Here is a 19,645-nt window from a genome sequence, read left to right on the forward strand (position 1 = left end):
TTTGAGATAAGTGGGGGAGAAAGTTGTGTCTCTCCGAGACGGTTCGAATGTGAAGAAGTTAGGATGGATGGAGATGCTCTTGAAGTAGATTGTTCAAGATTGATTAGTGTTGTTCGAAGTGGAAGGGACTTGGACAGCAAGTTGTGAGGATTTCTAGATGAGAAGTTGTTGGACTAAGTGTTCGTCATGGGATCAACACTGAGATTGGTTAAGAAAGATGAAGACCGTTTGGAAACGATTGGAGATCGTGTAGTGTACAAAAGAGTATGGACTAGAGGCGGATGACAACTACAAGAATTTCTCAGAAGCAATACCATGGAATGGAAGGAGTAGGACGTTGTCGTTCAGACAAGTTGAGTAATGACGAGTAGACGTCAATTTGATAAGGGATTGAAAGTAAAGTTCTTATTTGGAGAGTATTTTGGAGGAAATATTGGATGATCATTCCGGAAGATTCAGAATGAGTCGAACTAAAGTTGTTTAGCCGTAAAGAGAATGTGACCATTGTGGAATGGTGGAACGAACAGAGATGTTAAATGGAAACCGTTGTTGGAAAACGGAGAAGACGTTGTGCGTTAAGAGTAGGCGAACCTAGTGATGATTAGGTGATGGTTATAAGAATGGTGGGAATACCTATAGAGTTTTATCGGTGTGAGCTAAACTTGTTAATTATTAGCAAGTGAACCTTTAAGGAAAGTAAACATTTTGAATAGTTCGAAGAGACTAGTCAAGACTGGAATAGAGATTTTGTGTGGATGAACTTTAGGATGTTATGACTTTAAGATAGTCACGAGATGCGAATAAGAACTGATCGAATGGAGAAAAGTATGTTTGTCACAGTGAAGAACGATAAGGAACGTGACTAGTTGGATTGTGTGCGACAAATAAGGATGTTGTTGGAATCAACAAGATATGAACTGTGGTTGTTTGGAAATCAACTTTTGGATAGTCACCAAGATTGAATATGAAATTACTAGGTGATCGAGAAGAGCCTAGGAAGGATTTATAGCGGTTGGGTGTGTTAGAATCGAGTAGTCATTTCTTGGAAAGATTTGAGAAGCTTAGAATATAGATGTTAAGCTTAGAGAACCATTAGTGTTGTATAACCAAGGAAAAGAAGTGAGTTCTCATAGTAGATGAGAATGGAATTAAGAGATACCATAGTAGGGTTAGTAAACTTGTGAGGGTATCAAGTAGTAGAGAATGGTATGAGTAGTAGAGTTATTTCAAGATGGAAGTGGGGTGACAATTTGATGGATTTTGTAAGAGTTTGTCGAGAAAGAAATAATTTCATTTGGATAATGATCGGACGATTAGTGTCGGAGTTGGATGAAACCTTAGGAGGTTGAGATGGAACTGAGAGCGAAGTATCATTTTTGGATGTTTGGAAATAAGAAAGTATCAGAGAGGGTGTTTTGTAACATTCGGAAGTAAGAATGAGATTGACAACGACTTATTGGAAAAGTCGGTGGAGATTTGAGATGTTGGACACATCGTATCCGTTGGAATAGTAAAGTTATACCATGTGGTAAAGGAGTAAAGGATTTCGAATAATTTCATCATGGACGGTGAAACAACAGTGAGTCTATGGGTGACTTAAAATAATATTTTGCTAAGGGTATCGCGGCGGAAAAGCGACATTGGAAATGTTATGTTACGTAATCTAAGAATTTAACGGTTAGAGGTGGTGAATTTGATAAGTGTCAAGAAAAATTTGAGGAGTTGATCAACAAAGGAATGTTGAGGTTGTGTTGTCTATCAAATGATTGGAATAAGATTCGACGCAATTAAGTGATTGAAGAAAAGTTGAGGACTTATGGAACTTGAAAAGTTGTAAGGTATTCAACGAAAACGTCTTTTCAAGGTGTATTAGACTGATTAGAGTTTGTTTTGAGTGGTGCAATGAGTGCCGTAAGATATTAAGTGGACGTTTTGGTGGTTTGATAAGAATGGTTTATACAGACATCATGATTGTTGACTATCTATAGACAAATCGAGGGATTAGCTACCCTTGATCTATTGTTGATGAGTAGACGAGATTGTGTTGATTGGGATGGACTAATTTTGTCAAACTTATTAATGCGTGGAGTTGGAACTTTTGTTGGTATGATTTGGAAGAAGTTGAATATTTGGTTGCTTTGCCGCCATCATGGGCGAATTTGCAGGAAGAGTTTTGTGTGTCTTGGTTAAAGCAGCCTGGGTAGAAACCCGTTGGTTAGATTGTAGTTGGGAATTAGGGAGTTGGATGAGAGTTTTATCCGGGGTTATTCTTAGTCGAGCAATTTTCGAGGGCGAAAATATTTTAAGTGGGGGAGAGTTGTAACGACCCGTTTTTCGTAAAATATATTCTATATGTTTTATTTTATTGTTTGACTTTCAAAAGAATTTTCTCGTAATCGGAGATTATTTATTTTGCGCGAGCGTAAGTTAGCGAACGAGATTGTGTGAGTTGGGCCTAGAGGGGGCGAAGATTTGGGCTTAGAAATGAATAGTGTTGGGCTTGGTTTGTCATGAGATTTTTATGATGCAAGTGGGAGGAGAAGATATTTTCTTCTACTTGGTTGGTAAGAAAAGTCAATAAAGGTGGAAAGGAGATAAGAACAAGGGAAAAATCACAAAGTTCATTCATTCTTCTTCTTCTCTCTTCTTTGGCCGTGACATTTCTTCATCATTTCCCTTCCATCACCAATTTTTCATTCCTTAGCCAAATTCAATTATTAGAAGCTTGTTGGAACCATGAAGGTTCATAGATCATCATCCCTAAGCTAGGACAAGCAAGAGAGCAAAGCAAGACGGTGCTAGGGCTTGAGAAAGAGAGGAGCTCATGAGAGCGAGAACATGAGGAGCTTGAGGATTCATCAAATTTCTAAGGTAAGAGATTAGAATTCATGATTCTTGAGTGGCAAGGAGAGGGGAGATTGTCTATGTCTCCATTCCCGAACTCTCCCACTCAATTTCTTTTTAGATTTTTAATTAAACTTTTGTATGTGAGTGTGATGTTCTTCATCATCACTTTGTATGTGTTAATCACTAGCTTGATGCCATGAAAAATATGTATGTGTTTGAATCATGTTTGAAAAGTTTATGAAAGTTGCTTAAAATCCAAGAAAAGGGCATGATCATGATTTTGTGAGGTATTTGGAGGTTTGTAAGGGATGATTAATGTTCCTTGATATCATATATGTTTGGAATTGTTGTTTAAGAGAATTTATAACATGTTTGAATGAATTTTAGAGCTGAATCAATGTTAAACCGCCTTAGAAAACTAAAGAACAGATATTTATTTTCTGGTGTAGTTCGCTAAGCGAACAGGAGCTTCGCTACGCGAACCTGCTCGCCATAAGCTCGCTACCTGTTCGCCATGCACCTGTAATCCTCTGACGTAGTTCGCTGCAGCGAACTGATCTTCGCTTAGCGAATTGTTCGCTACCTGTTCGCTACTGCCTCGCTTAGCGAACAGTACTGAACCTGCAACTTTTGTTAATGGTTGTAAGTGTAATTAGGCACTTGTAACATGGTTTAAGGGTATCCTTACATGATTGTTGATACATGTTGATGCTGTTAATGCTTATTGTTAATCGTTATATGATTGATAAACGTGTATGCAATAAGTTGCAGTTTAAAGTGAGTAATGTGATGTTTTGGCATTAATTTGTAATGTTAAGTGAATGTGTTAGGATTGTGTTCCCGCATTCGTAAAAGAGTAGCTTCGAGCTAGAGAATATCATATGGTTGATATGTGCATAAATACATGCATTCATGATTGTATGTGAACATTGGAAACTTGGGTTCCAATAACGAAAATGGATTATGTGTCCATAATGAAGCCGAGGATCGGATTAGATGAATCCATGAGTCCAGAGCTGCTATCCAACAGGATATAAAACTGTGTTGGCTTATCCAAGGGAGATAAGATGGTTCGGTAAGTTCCGACATATCCAGCAAGATATAAAACTGTTCTTGGTCCACCGTTGGTGAGACACCTTGGTACCACATGCATTTAGTCATGTCTAGGGATGGCATGACAGTGAATTAATTGGCATTAGATGCATTAGGGTAAATGTGCATATTAATTGATAAGTGATAAATGTCATATGATTGACTAAGGTGTTGTCTGATGTTTATAATAGCTTTGTGCTAATTGTTGAACGTGTCTTGGTACAAGTGTAGAGTCCGTCATGACTATAAAATGAACAAGTGTAGAGTCCGTCATGACTATAAAATGAACAAGTGTAGAGTCCGTCATGACTATAAAATGAATGATTAATTGGTAGTCGTATTTGTTGATGTATGTGTATGAGTTAGAATATGTATGATAGTTCGAAAGTGTAAGGCCTTTCTTATACTCGTATGATATGCGATTATGTTTTCTAACTCTCTGCTTTGTGTTAATTGCTGGACCTTTGGGGGTTCAGATATTCAGATTGACAGGTTATATGTTAGCTTGTCCGAGTAGCGTGGTGAAGCTCCGCTCTGATTGTGACACGGGGAGAAAAGGGGTTTTGTACATATATATATATATAAATTCCTTTAGAAAATTACTCTGTAATTGCTTATGTTTTCATATAAGAATTATTCTTGGTGAAAAGTATTGGTTTTGTATAACTTATAACGCATCGTGTTGATGCGGAGGATTTTGTATTTTGTGATATTCAAACCAGCGCTTTATAATCAGATTTTCAATTTTTCCGCTGCGTATTTTCGAAAAAGATTTTATAAAGACAGAGTTAATTAATTAACGGGTTTGGGTGTTAGAAAAAACACCATGAAGATTTGATGGCGGTGGCAATGCAATCTGATAGGCCACGCCCCCTATCCTCTTAAATATATAGTACGACCCAATAAACTGCGGAGCTAGCTTTTTTTTGGACTTCAAAGTTCGTCCAACACATGTCATCACAGTCACTCTCATAAACACATGATGTCCCTCTCGGAACTCTACTGCTCTCTTCTTTTGATCGTAATAATTCTTTTGTCGATCCTGGGATGCCTTTATTTTCTACTGAATCCTTTTCACCTTTTCAGTAGTCTGTCTAATCATTTCAGGCCCCAACATTACTCGCTCACTGGATTCGTTCCAACACAAAGGTGTCCTACACCTTCTCCCATACAAGGCTTCAAACGGTTCCATTCCGATGCTAGAATGGTAGCTGTCATTGTAAGTAAACTCTATCAATGGCAAGCAACTATCCCAGCTTCCTCTCTGGAATATTCAGCGGCTTCAACAATCCTATTGACTTCTATTATTCAACTCTGTTCTTGAATCTCATGACCCCATTCTCGGCAACTTCGTAACTCACTTATTTTACCCAAGTTAATTAATTCTAAACAGATCGACTAACCTCAAGTCTCACTTCTGACCTTCTCTGGTTTCTTCCAACATAGCACTGGTTACCCCCCACATTCGTAGTTTCACATTTCTTGGCTTCCGTACACATACTAGACTATGGTCTCTAAATCCCTCGATTAGTCTTATCTCTCTTGCCACGAGTGCTAACATATGCAACGTCTTCCTAATCAACGCATCTGCCACTACATTTGCTTCACCAGGGTGGTAGTTCAACTCAAAATCATAACCCTTTAGAAATTCTAACCACCTCATCTGTTTCATATTCAACTCCTTCTAATCAAATGAGTACTCCAAACTTTGTGGTCGTTGAAGACTTCAAACTTGAGCCATACAGATAACGTCTCCGAACTTTCAACACGACTGCTGTGGCTACCAACTCTAATTCGTCAGTCAGGTAGTTCCTCTTGTTGATTTTCAACTTCCTCGAGCATGCGCAACTACTTATCCCTTCTGCATCAGAACTCCTCCTAAGATCATCTTTGATGCATCGCAATACACTTCAATGATTTATTCGCGTCAAGTAAAATTAACATTGGCGCTGATGTCAATCTTTGCTCCCACTCATGGAACTTTCCTCACACGCCCTGTAACGAATGAAGGCTCGTCATATCCGGGTAAATTGCGTTAGGGGTAAAGTTATCCTCGAAAAACCTCCAAAGAATCTCCGATAGTAACCAGCCAATCCCAACAAGCTTCATATCTCGCTTAATGACTTAGGGGCTTCCCACTGCAACACTGCACACTTTCTAGACAAGTTTACTGTTATTCTATCACGCTTCTGCTACGCCTCTCTGTTATGAGGATATCACGATCTCAAGTCATTTCCACATGCTCCAACTAATTGGTCCATCAGATTATCAATTCACGCAAGGAAATATTTGTCCTCGGTGACAACCTTGTTCAACTGACGATAGTCAACACAGAGTCTCTTACTCCCATCTTTCTCCTTCACCAACAACATTGGAGCTCCGCACGATGATACATTTGGTCAAACGAACTTCTTCTCCGACGACTCTTCTAACTGCTTCTTCAATTATCTCAACTCTGTCGCAACATTCTTTAGGGCACCACCAATACTAGTCGAATATGGTAGGCCATTCGTAAACTCTGCTTCTCGTTTGGCGTTACATCGCTGATATCGTTTAAGAAATTCCACATCATTGGTAAGTCGATGATTCCAACTCCTCCTTCCACTTCCATTGTAGTGAACGTCGTAAACATCTGAGTGTTCTCCTTCCTTAACTTTTCCACTTGTCGAGTAGAAGCCATCTCCAATCTTGCATTCGCTCCAGATTCGGGAAACAACTCCATCTTATCCATATCAATTGGTTGTCTCCCCCACTTATTTTAAACCCATACGCAACCCTCTGCTGAGAGGTCAGACTTCATATACTAACCTCCAACTATTTTCTTCGCTCGCAAAGGTACGAAACATCGACAGTGTTTACACACATGTCACCTGCAAAATAAAAGATCGTCATCTTGGTCTGACTGGACCGACCTGCTCTGATACCACTTTGTAACACCCTTAATTTACCCCTTTATTTTTATTTTAAAAAAAAAAAGTTAATTTCATTTATTTAATAAGGATGCCACACTTACTCCAATTAACTAATTCCTCAAATGATTAAAAATCATGCAGCGGAAAATACAAAAATAATATAAGTTTCAAAGTCCGAATTGAAATTACTAAATCAAGTGACACAGTTCAATTGTTATAAAAATTTAACAACATAATTAAATAAAAGTTTCTCCCAACAACATCCTAACAGAGCGACACCAAATAAATAGCAAAGCAACAGCGATCCGAACACACCATCTATGATTCGTATCCTACCTGAAAATCTACGGTTGCACACCGTAGGGCCAAGCCAGAAGGGGGAATGTAAAGGTGAGTCAAAATACATCAAGAAAGTAACTGAATTAAAACAACACAATAACTAACAACATCATAAACAACAACAACAACAACAAGACCACCTAAGCGGATGGCCACACACATTCATCAGTCAACCACAATCATCAATCGTTAATTAACTAAAGAGAAATAACAACAACATTTAAATAAATAAATATAATTAAAATGCATGCAATGCGCCTAGACTCGCTACATGCATGTGGTACCAATAGCAACGTCATTTCTAGTTTTACATCATAGAGGATCAACATCATTATAAGCAACGTCATTTTCAACTTCATTAGGCAACGTCATTTTCAACATCATTTATACAACTTCAATAAGCAACGTCATTAGACATATGAATGAATGCATGTCATGTTATAATAAGCAACGTCAATAGGCAACATCATTTAACAACTTCGATAGACAACTTCATCATCATTATAACAACATCATCATTTATACAACTTCAATAAGCAACGTCATTAGACATATGAATGAATGCATGTCATGTTATAATAAGCAACGTCAATAGGCAACATCATTTAACAACTTCGATAGACAACTTCATCATCATTATAACAACATCAATAAACAATGTCCATAAGCAACTACAACAATAACAATTACAACATCATAATTTCGGCACAACTCCAACATCATTAAAATAGATAATTCAACATCGTTATAACCACGTAACTCAACATCATTATTCAACGAAACGGCAATTCAAACAACACAATTACTATCAACGAGCAACGACTTAAAACAACACCGATACACAACAATTATTAGCAACTTCGATTACAACACCAACTAAAACTTCATAACTCAATTAATCATTCACTCCTCTCCAAAACAACAACCTATTTTTTTTTTGCTTATCAAAACAACAACCTATTACTCCTCTTTAACAGTACTCATAACCCAAATCATTTTGATTTAGTTTACCGACGAAACGTATGAATTTCAAGTCAATTTAATTAATAAAAATTAAGAAATAAATTCAAATCTTAATAGCATATAAAACCAGGGAGAGTGGGGTATACCAGAGGGTTCCAAAATATTTAAAATACCCTTCATAAAATTTTGGGAAATTTTCACAAGATTATAATATTTTTAATCACCTTTTTACTCCAAATAATTAAAATAAAAATAGCTACGAGGGTCCAAAAATTACCAAAGAGGTACCAAAATTTCAAGAAAATTATTTACTATTTTATGGAAAAAGAATAAAAATATTTCGAACTCTCCTGAGCTCTCACGCACTCTCACGAGCTGGTGCTGCGAGTGGGCGAGGCCACTCGCGCACTGTTCATAATCTCTTTAACCCGTTTTTCTGCAGAACGGGTCGTGCGACCCGCGGTTTAACCCGACTCGTTCTCCCTCAATATTCATCGAAACTCGACGTATTATATATCGTTTTGATCGTCATTCGATTTAGAAAGGATGTATGGTATTAGTTTTAATATTCGGTCATCGGAACAAACGTTTTAAATACGACAAAGGTTCATACGGGTTCTTGGTAAAAACTCCATTGAAGTTGTTTGAAAGCTTCAATATTTGATATTCTTTTGACTCATAAACATTCCAAGAAAATCCGTCCTAATTATCCTAGGACCTTACAACATCATAACAACACCTCTTTTAATCTATTAGAGTTAAAAAAAATCCGTTTTATTTACTTTTATTTCAAAAAGAAAAACTCCAAACTACTCATTGATGAATTCAGAAATTCATCTATCCTCAATGACAATCACGAATTTAGTTTAACAACATCACACCAATTCAACCACTTAATAATAAGGCACAAGAATTCTGATTTAATCAAACAAACAACACACCACAACATCAACAACAATAACAACACGTAAAACAACATAGGAAAAAGGAAGTATCAGACCAACAACTTAAAACACAACAAGTATGCCTATTGAATTCAGAGTTTCAAGAGTATAAAGCTCCCTTACCTCAAGCGCTTTCCTTCCAAGCAATTTTACTCTAAATTCGTGGTCAGTATTAGAACCAGGATTCCGATCACTCTAGACATTGTTTTGACGATCCGACCGTTGAAAATGAAGAACCGTGTGTCGTGAACATGCTGACCAAAAATGAATGCGGTCCGACGGTGAACGAAGGAGAAAATGAAATTCTACGGTGACAGCTTTATCAAAAACGAAAATAGACCATTATTGGGGTTTTCATAAAACCAATAGAAAATAGAATAGAGACACTCGTCAAAGAGAACTTACACCCATTGAACTGAAGGAGAATGAAGCTTATAATAAAGCATGATGATCACTTGAGATGAGAAAGGAGACAAGTTTTGAAAGAGACATCAAATAGCTAGTATGTGATACTATTAGCTAATGGAAGTATCCCAAGTTGGGAATGGAAAGGGATCAAAGAAGGTTACAATTTGTCTTTTTAATTAGAATGCCATTCATAGCATATAAATGATAATAACTCCGAATTATTTCTCTTAATTTGTATAAATACTATCAAATCAAATGAGAGAGCTAGATTTCCATTTCCATTTAATTGTCAACAATGCAATGAAATTATTGGTCATTGAAGGCCACTAAAGCAGAGAAACTAGGCGTGAGCCTTTTGAGTGGAATCAAAATCATGAAACTATATATGCTACTATTCTAACATACTCTCTCCTCTATGCTCCCAACACCTCTTTATTTTATTTTCTAATTAGCAACGTCATTATTTTTATCTATCAATTATTTAATTATTCGTCACAAAATAATTAAATAAACATCGTCAATCAACACCACATAAACATCGTCAATCAACACCACGACAAGTCAAACACCACAACAACTAAATAATTAAATAAAATGAATTCTAATTTTTGGGGCGTTACAGTGATAGGTCATTCATTCGTTGGTGTGGTTCGAAATAATACCCAATGGTGGGGTATCGAACCTAACACTCTTCGGAATAATACCCAACGGTGAGGTACCGAATCTTTAATAATTTGTCTCAAATTTTTGTCGAAATTTCATGCGAAATACTTCTGCTATAAGTTGTGACGGTATTACCTATGGAATATTTTAATTAGCCATGAGACTTTTTCAGACACTGAGATATTTCGTCCGAAAATCTGTGTCAACATAACATTTCGTCCCAAATCCGTGTGTATTGCATCTTAAATCCGTCTGAAATGGATCATTTTCTAGTAGTCCTCATAGCTTAAATGGGCCTTTAACATGTCTTGCGTTTTAGTCCAATCCAAAATAAATTGCGTGAGAGCAATATAGATCATGATTTTTTTTGTCCGATATAGATAATCAATTAGGTAGGTAGTCAAAAGTTCTATTCCTTGATGCTGTAAATGAGAACTTGGTACCTATATAATATCAGGTTAGTTCGGATGCAGTGAACAATGTTCGAACTCCAACTCTTTCACTTAATTTTCTCGATTACTACTACTATTTTGTCTATATATATATATATATAAAATACAAAAAGTTAAAAAGATTCTACATTAAAAATCATTTAAACTGGGCGTCATACTTGTTGTGTTGGTTTCCACTTTCCACTTTCCATGACAAGGAGTCCATGTCCAACTTTCTTGTTACAAATAAACTAGGGGTAAACCCGTGCGTTGCACGGGTTCGATTAAAATATATAATTAGAATATTTTTATAAATAAAAAATAATAATTGTGATAAGTATAATCATATATAGTTAAAAGATAGACATTAATTTAAAATATGATTATATTTAATATTAGTATATAAGTATAAATTTTTTAAAAAAAAAACAAGTTGTTTAGAAATATGAGATTTTTCATTAATTTATATCGTAGTTTTGTTTATAATTTAATGTAATAGATCTCTTATAATATTTTAGAATCATATTTTATTTTAATAGTGTAATCGTATAAGATCTTAGTTTTCTTTATATGAATTGCAACTGTATAGTCACATGTACCACTTTACTTTTTATTTTTGATGTTTTTTTTTTTTTTTTCAATAAGATCTTAGTTTGGATGTTGATTTTCTTTTTAAGATCTTAGTTTATTTTTGTTATAAATGTGAATATTTTTTGTTGCCAATATATAAGTTTGGATGATGATTTCATATATATGAATTTAGGCTTAGTTATTTGGCTCATGTAAAGAAAGTTTATTATTTTAGAAGAATTTCCCATGTCATCTTATTATTTGCTTAAAAAAATGTTATATTTTTCTTACAAACATCTCACTATTTTATTTTGAGCCGTAACTTAAACATTTTTTTAACACTTTATAGAATATGTACTTATTTTATTTAAATATTTGCATTATTATTTAAATCAAATCAATAATTTTGGAATTTTTAGTGAATTTCAGATCACATGCACACACTATATATAAATAATAAGATTATCTAAATCACCTTATTATTTTGCATGTAATTATGTTTTAATATCTACGGTTTCAACAATTTCTAAAATTTATTTTGGCGTATGAGCATCTACAATTTATATAGTTGATGATTTTTCATCTAAATCTTGAAAAATTATAACTATTTACTCTACCCCTTCATACAATTTAAAGTCTCTCAGATTTATAAAAAAGACGATTCTTGTTCTGATAATAAATTGTTTTTATTGAAGTTTCTTCTCAAACATTCACTTGGTAGAATATTTATATCCCATATTTTATTGGTCAAAAATTTTCATAATGTTTTTAGCTAGCGGTTTTATTTATCTTCTTTTTACTATGCTTAATTCATTTTTTTAATGATTTTTTTTGTCCCCTCATTTTTTTTTGTCTTTTGCTATTAAATAATTTTTATTCGGGTTTTCAGTATAGTTAGTAGTGCTTATTAGAATGTAATACTCTTTTTTATAGAGGGGTACTTTTTTTTTTTATAATATAGAGCAGTACTCTTAAATCATATTCTCAAAATATTATGCACAAAAAATTATTAGATCGAATTGTAGTCTTGCAAGATCATAAAAGCAATATAAAGTATACAATTTATAAATCCAGTAACCTGGTTACACATGAAAATTATTAGAGTTGATGTCTTGAAAGATTTTGAGAACGTATAAAAAATTGAAATTTATAAACAATAAAAGACATATATGTAAACTAATATAATTTTTTAATCATTGAGTAACATACCTGATATTCAAGAGATTGACTCATCAACTGTAACACCCCGTTTTTCAAAGCATAAAAAGGGGTATTATTTTTTTTTTTAAATCAACACGCTTAAATAAAATGGCGCGCGTGAACTCCCGCAGCTATCTCGGCAATTCGTCATTCAATAGAAAATAAATATAACATCAACACATTATATTACAGGGCTTCCTCGAAGCAAAGTGTGTACCTGAATAATTTACATACAGCGGATATATCCAGTTCATCAACCAAAAAGACACGAGTCATGAACCGAATATATCACAAGGCCCAACGGCACTAACATGTCTGAGTATAATGTATAAAACATACAGTCATCCCAAAATATAACCTAGGCCCTAAGCCTACCAAAATGTAGCCTAACAAGCGCTACTCTCTACACTCCGGGATAGTCCACGAAGTCCTCGCCGTCCACACGGCCTACGGTCTCAGATGGCGCTCCATCGTCTGGGGGTGGGAGGAGCCCGCGATATATGGCATGCAAAATAAGGGTCACCAACTGGAAACAAGTAATAAAATACCGAATACACATACCAGAATAGAAAACGGTAAACACTTATCACATCCTCACACCAAGAAGAATAAATAAAGTGCACACATACCCTAATGCAAGACCTCTAATGAATGAATGTGGCACCCCGTCACAGGATCGCCACGGTAACACCCCGTCACAGGATCGTTACATGCATGAATTCCGGAAAGGTGGATTACACCCGGCACAATCACACAGATCAAATGCCAACTCAATTGGTGGATACTCCGGAGTACAATCACCCAGATCAAATACCGGCTCCGTTAACGGCGGTACAATCACCCAGATCAAATACCGTCTCCGTTAAAGGCGGAAGTATCACCCAGTACAATCACTCAGATCAAATACCGACAATGTTTGCATGAGCATACGTCCCTACATATACTAATGCAATAAACATACACATATTCATAACCACATGTCAACACATATACTTCCCACATATACGTAAGACATATAACATCGAAAACAACCAAGCACACAAGCATGGAACCACAACAAGCATAACCACAAGCATACCCTAATGCTATTGACGGAAATAAAAAGGTGCCCTTACCTCGGCAATGCTTCCAACCAAAAACCACAACGTTTCACACTATCTACCGTTTCGCGTTTCCTAAAAATAACGAGCGGACAATGCATACGTTTCTCCCAAAATATCTTAACGAAACTAAACCTATCAACAAAGGTCTAGAGGTGTCTAAGGCACTTCCTAACACTCTCGGATATTATTTCCGAGTCCTCCCCATAGTGATTAAAAATTCCCGAAGTTAATTACACTATTTTCGCTAAACAAAAATATTTTTGTTTCAAAACAAACTATGAAATGCTTTTATTTCTAACTCCAAACAATCAAACTCATACACCAAAACCATTTGAAAACAACCCCTAAACTCTTCGAAAAATTTCACAAAAAATAAAGTTTACTTGCATCACAAGTTACAAGTTTTTATTTTCAAACCCGATCGAGACACGCCATACGCCAAAATCATCGTCTTGAAAAGGTGGATCAAATGGTCAAGTTTCTAAGTCACAAAAACAATTTTAAAATGACCTAAATGCCCTTTTAAATTTCGGCCAGAATTGGAATAGTTTCAAAATCATTGTTTTTCAAAATCAAACATAGTTTAAAACACTTAAATCATCACTAGTTTTCCCTCAATGATCAAATACACACACTAAATCGTTGTGAATTCAAGAATACCATTTTTCTTCAAAACTTTGCAAATCTTTTCTTTTCACATAAAACCCCAAAACATTATTTTCATTTCAAAACCCTAGTATTAATCAACTAGCTCCCAAAATAATTTAATTGAACTCTCAAAACATTTTCAAAACACAAGCCACAATTCATAGAAGTTTCCTCAAAATATCTCATGAACACACAAAAACAAATTTCTTGTTTTTCCAAACTAAACCATTTCTCATATATCCATTTCACTTAAAATTCTAAAAACAACATCATTAACGCAAACATCAAACAAATTTTCATGTTCTTGATCAATAGAAAAGTTTTCATCAAAACCCTAGGTAAGAATTTCATGAGATTCTCATCCATCCATGGAAATCAAAATAACTAAGCCTAAATCCCTTAGTTAAACTCTCATGAACAACTTCTATGTAACAAAAACCATTTATGAATCATTTCTAACATTTTCGTCTCAAGAACATAAACTATAATTTCATCAAACTCTATGAGTTTGGCCAACTAAGAGATGAAAGGAACTCTAGTTACCTTAGAGAAGAAAGTCCTTGCAATTCCTATGATGCAACAAGCTTGAAATGAGATGAAATGGTGAAGGATTGAAAATTTTGGTGATGGAGGAAAGGAAGAAAGAAAGCCACGGCAATGAGAGAAAGAATGAGAGTCTTGTCTGATTTTTCTAAGTCAACAATGATCAAACCTCCTTACTATTAACTTGTCTTGTTGCCTAATGGCCTTTGGATCAAATACTAAAATGTCATGATCAAACCCTAGCCCTTGGATCAAATACTTGGCCAACTGGAAATCTAAAATAAATATCTAGATATTTCTTTAAGCTCTCATCTCTCGCTCGCAGGCGAGTCGCATTACGCTTACGGACCAAACTCGCGAAACTAGAAAATTTAGAAACTAAACGTTCGCCTTAAACGATTTCCAAAAATTATCGCGAAACATTTTTCCCCGACTGTATTTTTCATTCCTAACTCTTAAAAATATTCTAAAGTCATATCCCAACTCAAGCCGATATATAAAGTTCCCATCTAAAATATAAACGGATTCGGAGTTAACGAAAATTCAGAACAGCGGGTAAACTATTGCCCGTTTTTTCAAAAACTAGAATAACGCGAAAAATAAAATTCCAAGGATACAAGAACATCCTCCTTCCTATAAGAAGACTAGGAAAATAAACCCCGTGCCATTCCGACACTCGAGCACAAAACAGGCACGATCTCAGCAAACTATGTCGTTATAACGACGATACTCGAACTAATAACCTTCGAACCCTAATTAACCTATCCACAACCCATGGTCTTTCAATCGAAGAACCTAAAAATCATTCCTTAGCTCAACAAACAAACTTCGGAATCAAAATCTACGCGAAAAACTAAGCAAAATAGGTTCCGGGTGCAAAAATCCCTAAAAAGTCAATAAAAGTCAACCCTCACAAACCAAGCCTACGCGCGTTGCGCCAGGACCAGAACCTATAGGATTATGGGTCTTACATCAACCACCACAAAAACCAATACTTAAAATGTAACCATCAACCCATAAGGTATTCAATGCAAAAAGTTATTTCATTCTAATAGTGAATAATATGTAACCTTTGAATAATGAATAAGAATAGTAAATGTCATTATACATACTAGTACATAGTATATTTTTTATGTTGAGCATACATATAATTTATATATACATACTTTAGTGACGTATTTTCATTTTTTTCTTTTATAATTTTGATCCTCTTTTTTTATTTTAGCACCATTAATTTACATTATTTGTTACTTATTAATTTCCAATACTTCCAAGGTATATATGCATAGATATAATATACCATATATAAACGTAATATTATGTTACTTGCATTTTATTTTTTACAATATTTGCATTTGTTTTAAACCCATTATAATCTGTCTAGATATAATTTATGTTAGTGGATTTGGATGATGAATGGGCACAAAATAAATTTTAGAGTAATGTTTAAATATAGAGAAAATTTTCTCTAAAGCATGCTACATAGGCAAAAATATGGAGGCTTCAAAATAACCAAGAGTAAAACACACACCTCGTTGAAGATGAACCGTCACATACATGTTATTGGTCATATATCTAGCTCCAAAAAATGCATGTTGATTTTGACTGCACACATAACTCCATTATAGAAAAGCGTAATCCACAATTATTAGAAGACATAATTCATACTTATTATGAATGAAAAATGTAGAACATAAAGACGGTTGTAGTCTTAGCACATTTTTTTTTACCGGAAAGTTTTAGCACATATACAATGTAATATCCACAATATTATGAAAAAAAATAATGAAAAAAAATTTGGTTAATCTAAATATATAGCGACTTCAGCTTCAATCCTATAAGAAAAGCCAATGCAAAATTTGAAGAGTATCATCAAATAGTTGTTTGAATAAAGCGATGATGATCCAAAATCAATTTTTTCATTATAGATAGATAGATAGATAGATAGATAGATAGATAGATAGATAGATAGATAGATAGATAGATAGATAGATAGATAGATAGAAAGTTGTAGAATTGTAAAAGTTATATTATTTATTTATTCACCTAGAATAATGTCACGGTGATTTTCGGAGATCAAAGCTATTGATTACACTTTGACTCGCAAAATAAGAAGTCACCACCGAGCTTTAATTTATCCAAGGGAAGGGGAAAAGATCGAATAAAACCCACAAATAAACATGCAAAGCTAAAGAAGCAATAAAGCAATAAGCAATGCAATAAGAGATCAAGGTACGGGGGTTGATTATGCAAAGGGAAGGTATTAGCACCCTAAACATCTATAGTACTCTATAGGAACCTCTTGTAATATATATGTTTTTGGCTAAAATTGTTTGCTTGTAAATGATTGGGGAGATGAGGAAAGAAATATCCTTTTTTATTAATTTTTGATTTGGAAAGACGTGAAAGTCTCATGCCTACGTACCAATGAAGGATCAAAACCTCGTAGTTCGGGGTAAAAATGACAAAGTGGTTTGTTTGATTATTTTTAGGAGAAGAGACAAGTTGTCATCTTAAGTTAAAACTCCTTTAATCCACCACAAACATGATGACGATAGATCTTTGCTTCACAATAGGGAAGGGCTCCAACTTGGATATCAAATCAACAAGTATGCCACTAACTCTCTTAGGTGGAAAAGAATCAATATCTTTTCATTAAATGTTATGGGGAATTTGAGTTTTCAACCATAGATTACTCATGTCTAAACTCTTTGAGAAAAGTTTTAAAGTCAAAAGGCAAATGGCAAAAAAGTTTGAGTGAGTTTTTGTATTTTTTAGTCTTTTGAAAATGTTTGAGTATGCTTAAGCGTGTTAAAGCATTTATTGAAAGAAAAAAAAAAAGAGTTGAAAATCTCTTGACGAAAGTCAAGGTTTAAAAAAAATCTTTTTGAAGATTAGTTTTTTGAATGTTTAGGGTTTTGTGTTTTTTAAAGTAAGGAAGTGCTTTTGAAAAATAAACTTAAGATGAAAGTATTAATTCAAGTAAGCAATCCAAACATTAAGCATGAGTTTATTAAAATAAGCTTGAGAGGTTTTGATTAATTAATCACTTAACTAACAATCACTTATTTAAGTGTTTAACCATTTAAGCACTTAGTAATTTAAGCACTTTTTATCAAACAACTTAAATGGTTACTCACTTAATCAAGTATTTAATTAATTGACTAATTAATCAATAACTCAAATAATCATTTTCAAAAAATAAGCACTTATTTAAATAAGTACTTATGCAAATAAGCACTTGAAAATAAATAAACCGCCACTGGGGGTGTAAACTGGGTTCTGAGGGTGAAGAAATATCAATCTGCAACACCAAGCCCGGCCCAGCTGATTTTCGTCCAGACAAACAAAATAAAAGATCTAGTGTGGCATGCAAACGGAGGTGCACAATAGACGTCACGGTTCCAAGCCCTTTGATTAAATCAGGCGGCTAGGATTTAAGAATCCTTTAACAGATCTCAGCCCTTGGATTATTTAAATGAAATCTGACGGTTATGACTTAAAATGGGGAGGGAGCCAATGGCGTGCTGCCACGTCATCGTCTTCAACCTCCCCTCCTTCAAACAAGAAGAACACGGCTAAGAAGCCATGGAAGCTTCAAGAGCTTCGGCCGAGCAACAATAACAACATCAAAACTTCATCAAAAGTTAAAAGACTATATACCTTTTTTCTCGAAATTTAATGAGGATTATGAATATACACTTAAAGTTTATCAATTCTTACTCAAACATTCGAATTTTTCAAATTAAAGTAAGAAACCCTAAAACTTCAAATACAAATTAAATATTATTTAAGCACAATAAGAAATCATGCGTATAGGGCTTTCACTTATCACATCATGGACTACATTTTGTCTTCACGAATCAATCAAAGATAATGCATGTATGATGTAGTTCAAAGTCACGAAAACTTACCTATTGGAGCAAGGTCCAATGCCCCTTCAAATGATGTTTCAAGATGAGAAAATGATACCTTTAGCTTCCTTGAGCCCCCAGGAGTGTAATGGTATAGTTACTTTTCCTTTAAACCTTCTGAAACGTTCTACCCAATTCAAGTTGAAAGTGACAAAAAATGGGATTTGGGAGATGGTAATGGAGGTGTTACAGTTGATGATAAATGCATACAGAAGTTTATTTATGGTGTATGGATGATGATTCAATGGAAAAATTGAAAGAAACTTTGAGGAAATGCAAGTTTCGAAATTTGGATTTTTGAAAGTGTAGTAATGGAGTTTTTGAGTGGATTTTGTGGATGTTTGTTGATATCTTTTGATCTGAGGCTTGAGGGGCTTTTATAGAGGTTCCAATGTGTCTTCAGAAGTTGATGGAATTGACTCTAGTTGCATCTCAATGCTGGTTTGTCTCCAAAGTTACAAAAGTGGTTCAAAAGCATCATGGTTCCAAGATGAGATGGAGTGAACAAGGAGGCAATGTGGGAAGCTTTCTCTGAGTTTAGGAGGTTGCTTCTAAAATTTGAGATGGAGTGTGATCAGAGGAAACAATAACAAAACTCAATGCATGAGTTGTTGGAGAAAAGCAAGCTTTACAAAATGTCGATGAAACTTTATGCAAAAAGTGCTCCAAAAAGGACATGTAATTTGGACAATGCTTCAAACACTTGGATAATGCACTAAAAGCCTGTGTGAAACATCAGTTTTGTTGAGATTTAGAAGCAACATAGGCCTGCAATTACTGATCACAAGGTTTGGATTTGGTTTGAGCAAGAACTTGACATGGTTTTTTGACCCATAAATCAGCTCTATCATGGTCACTTCTCCCCTTCGCAACTTAGTTCTCAAGAAAGGTAAATTAATGATATTGGTGTCATTGGAAAGATGGCATCCGCCTCTACAACTTTGATGTTGATCACTTGTCCTGAATACATTGGGATCATAGAGAAAACAGGCCACAAAAATTCAAAGTTTAAGCTGTTTGACACTTAGAAAAAATTATAAGTGTTTTTGACAGTTTTTACAATTTGAC

General features: G+C 34.7%; 1 long non-coding RNA gene across 1 annotated transcript; it reads left to right on the top strand.

Moving 5' to 3' along the window:
* Window positions 1-2,593: 2,593 nt before the first annotated feature.
* LOC123882816 lies at window positions 2,594-4,694 on the top strand. The gene is made up of 2 exons (XR_006799987.1): window positions 2,594-2,871; window positions 4,424-4,694. It is a non-coding gene; the product is annotated as an uncharacterized LOC123882816 (long non-coding RNA).
* Window positions 4,695-19,645: the final 14,951 nt, after the last annotated feature.

Source organism: Trifolium pratense, linkage group LG5 (assembly GCF_020283565.1).
Source record: "Trifolium pratense cultivar HEN17-A07 linkage group LG5, ARS_RC_1.1, whole genome shotgun sequence".
In the NCBI taxonomy this organism is placed as follows: Eukaryota; Viridiplantae; Streptophyta; class Magnoliopsida; order Fabales; family Fabaceae; genus Trifolium; species Trifolium pratense.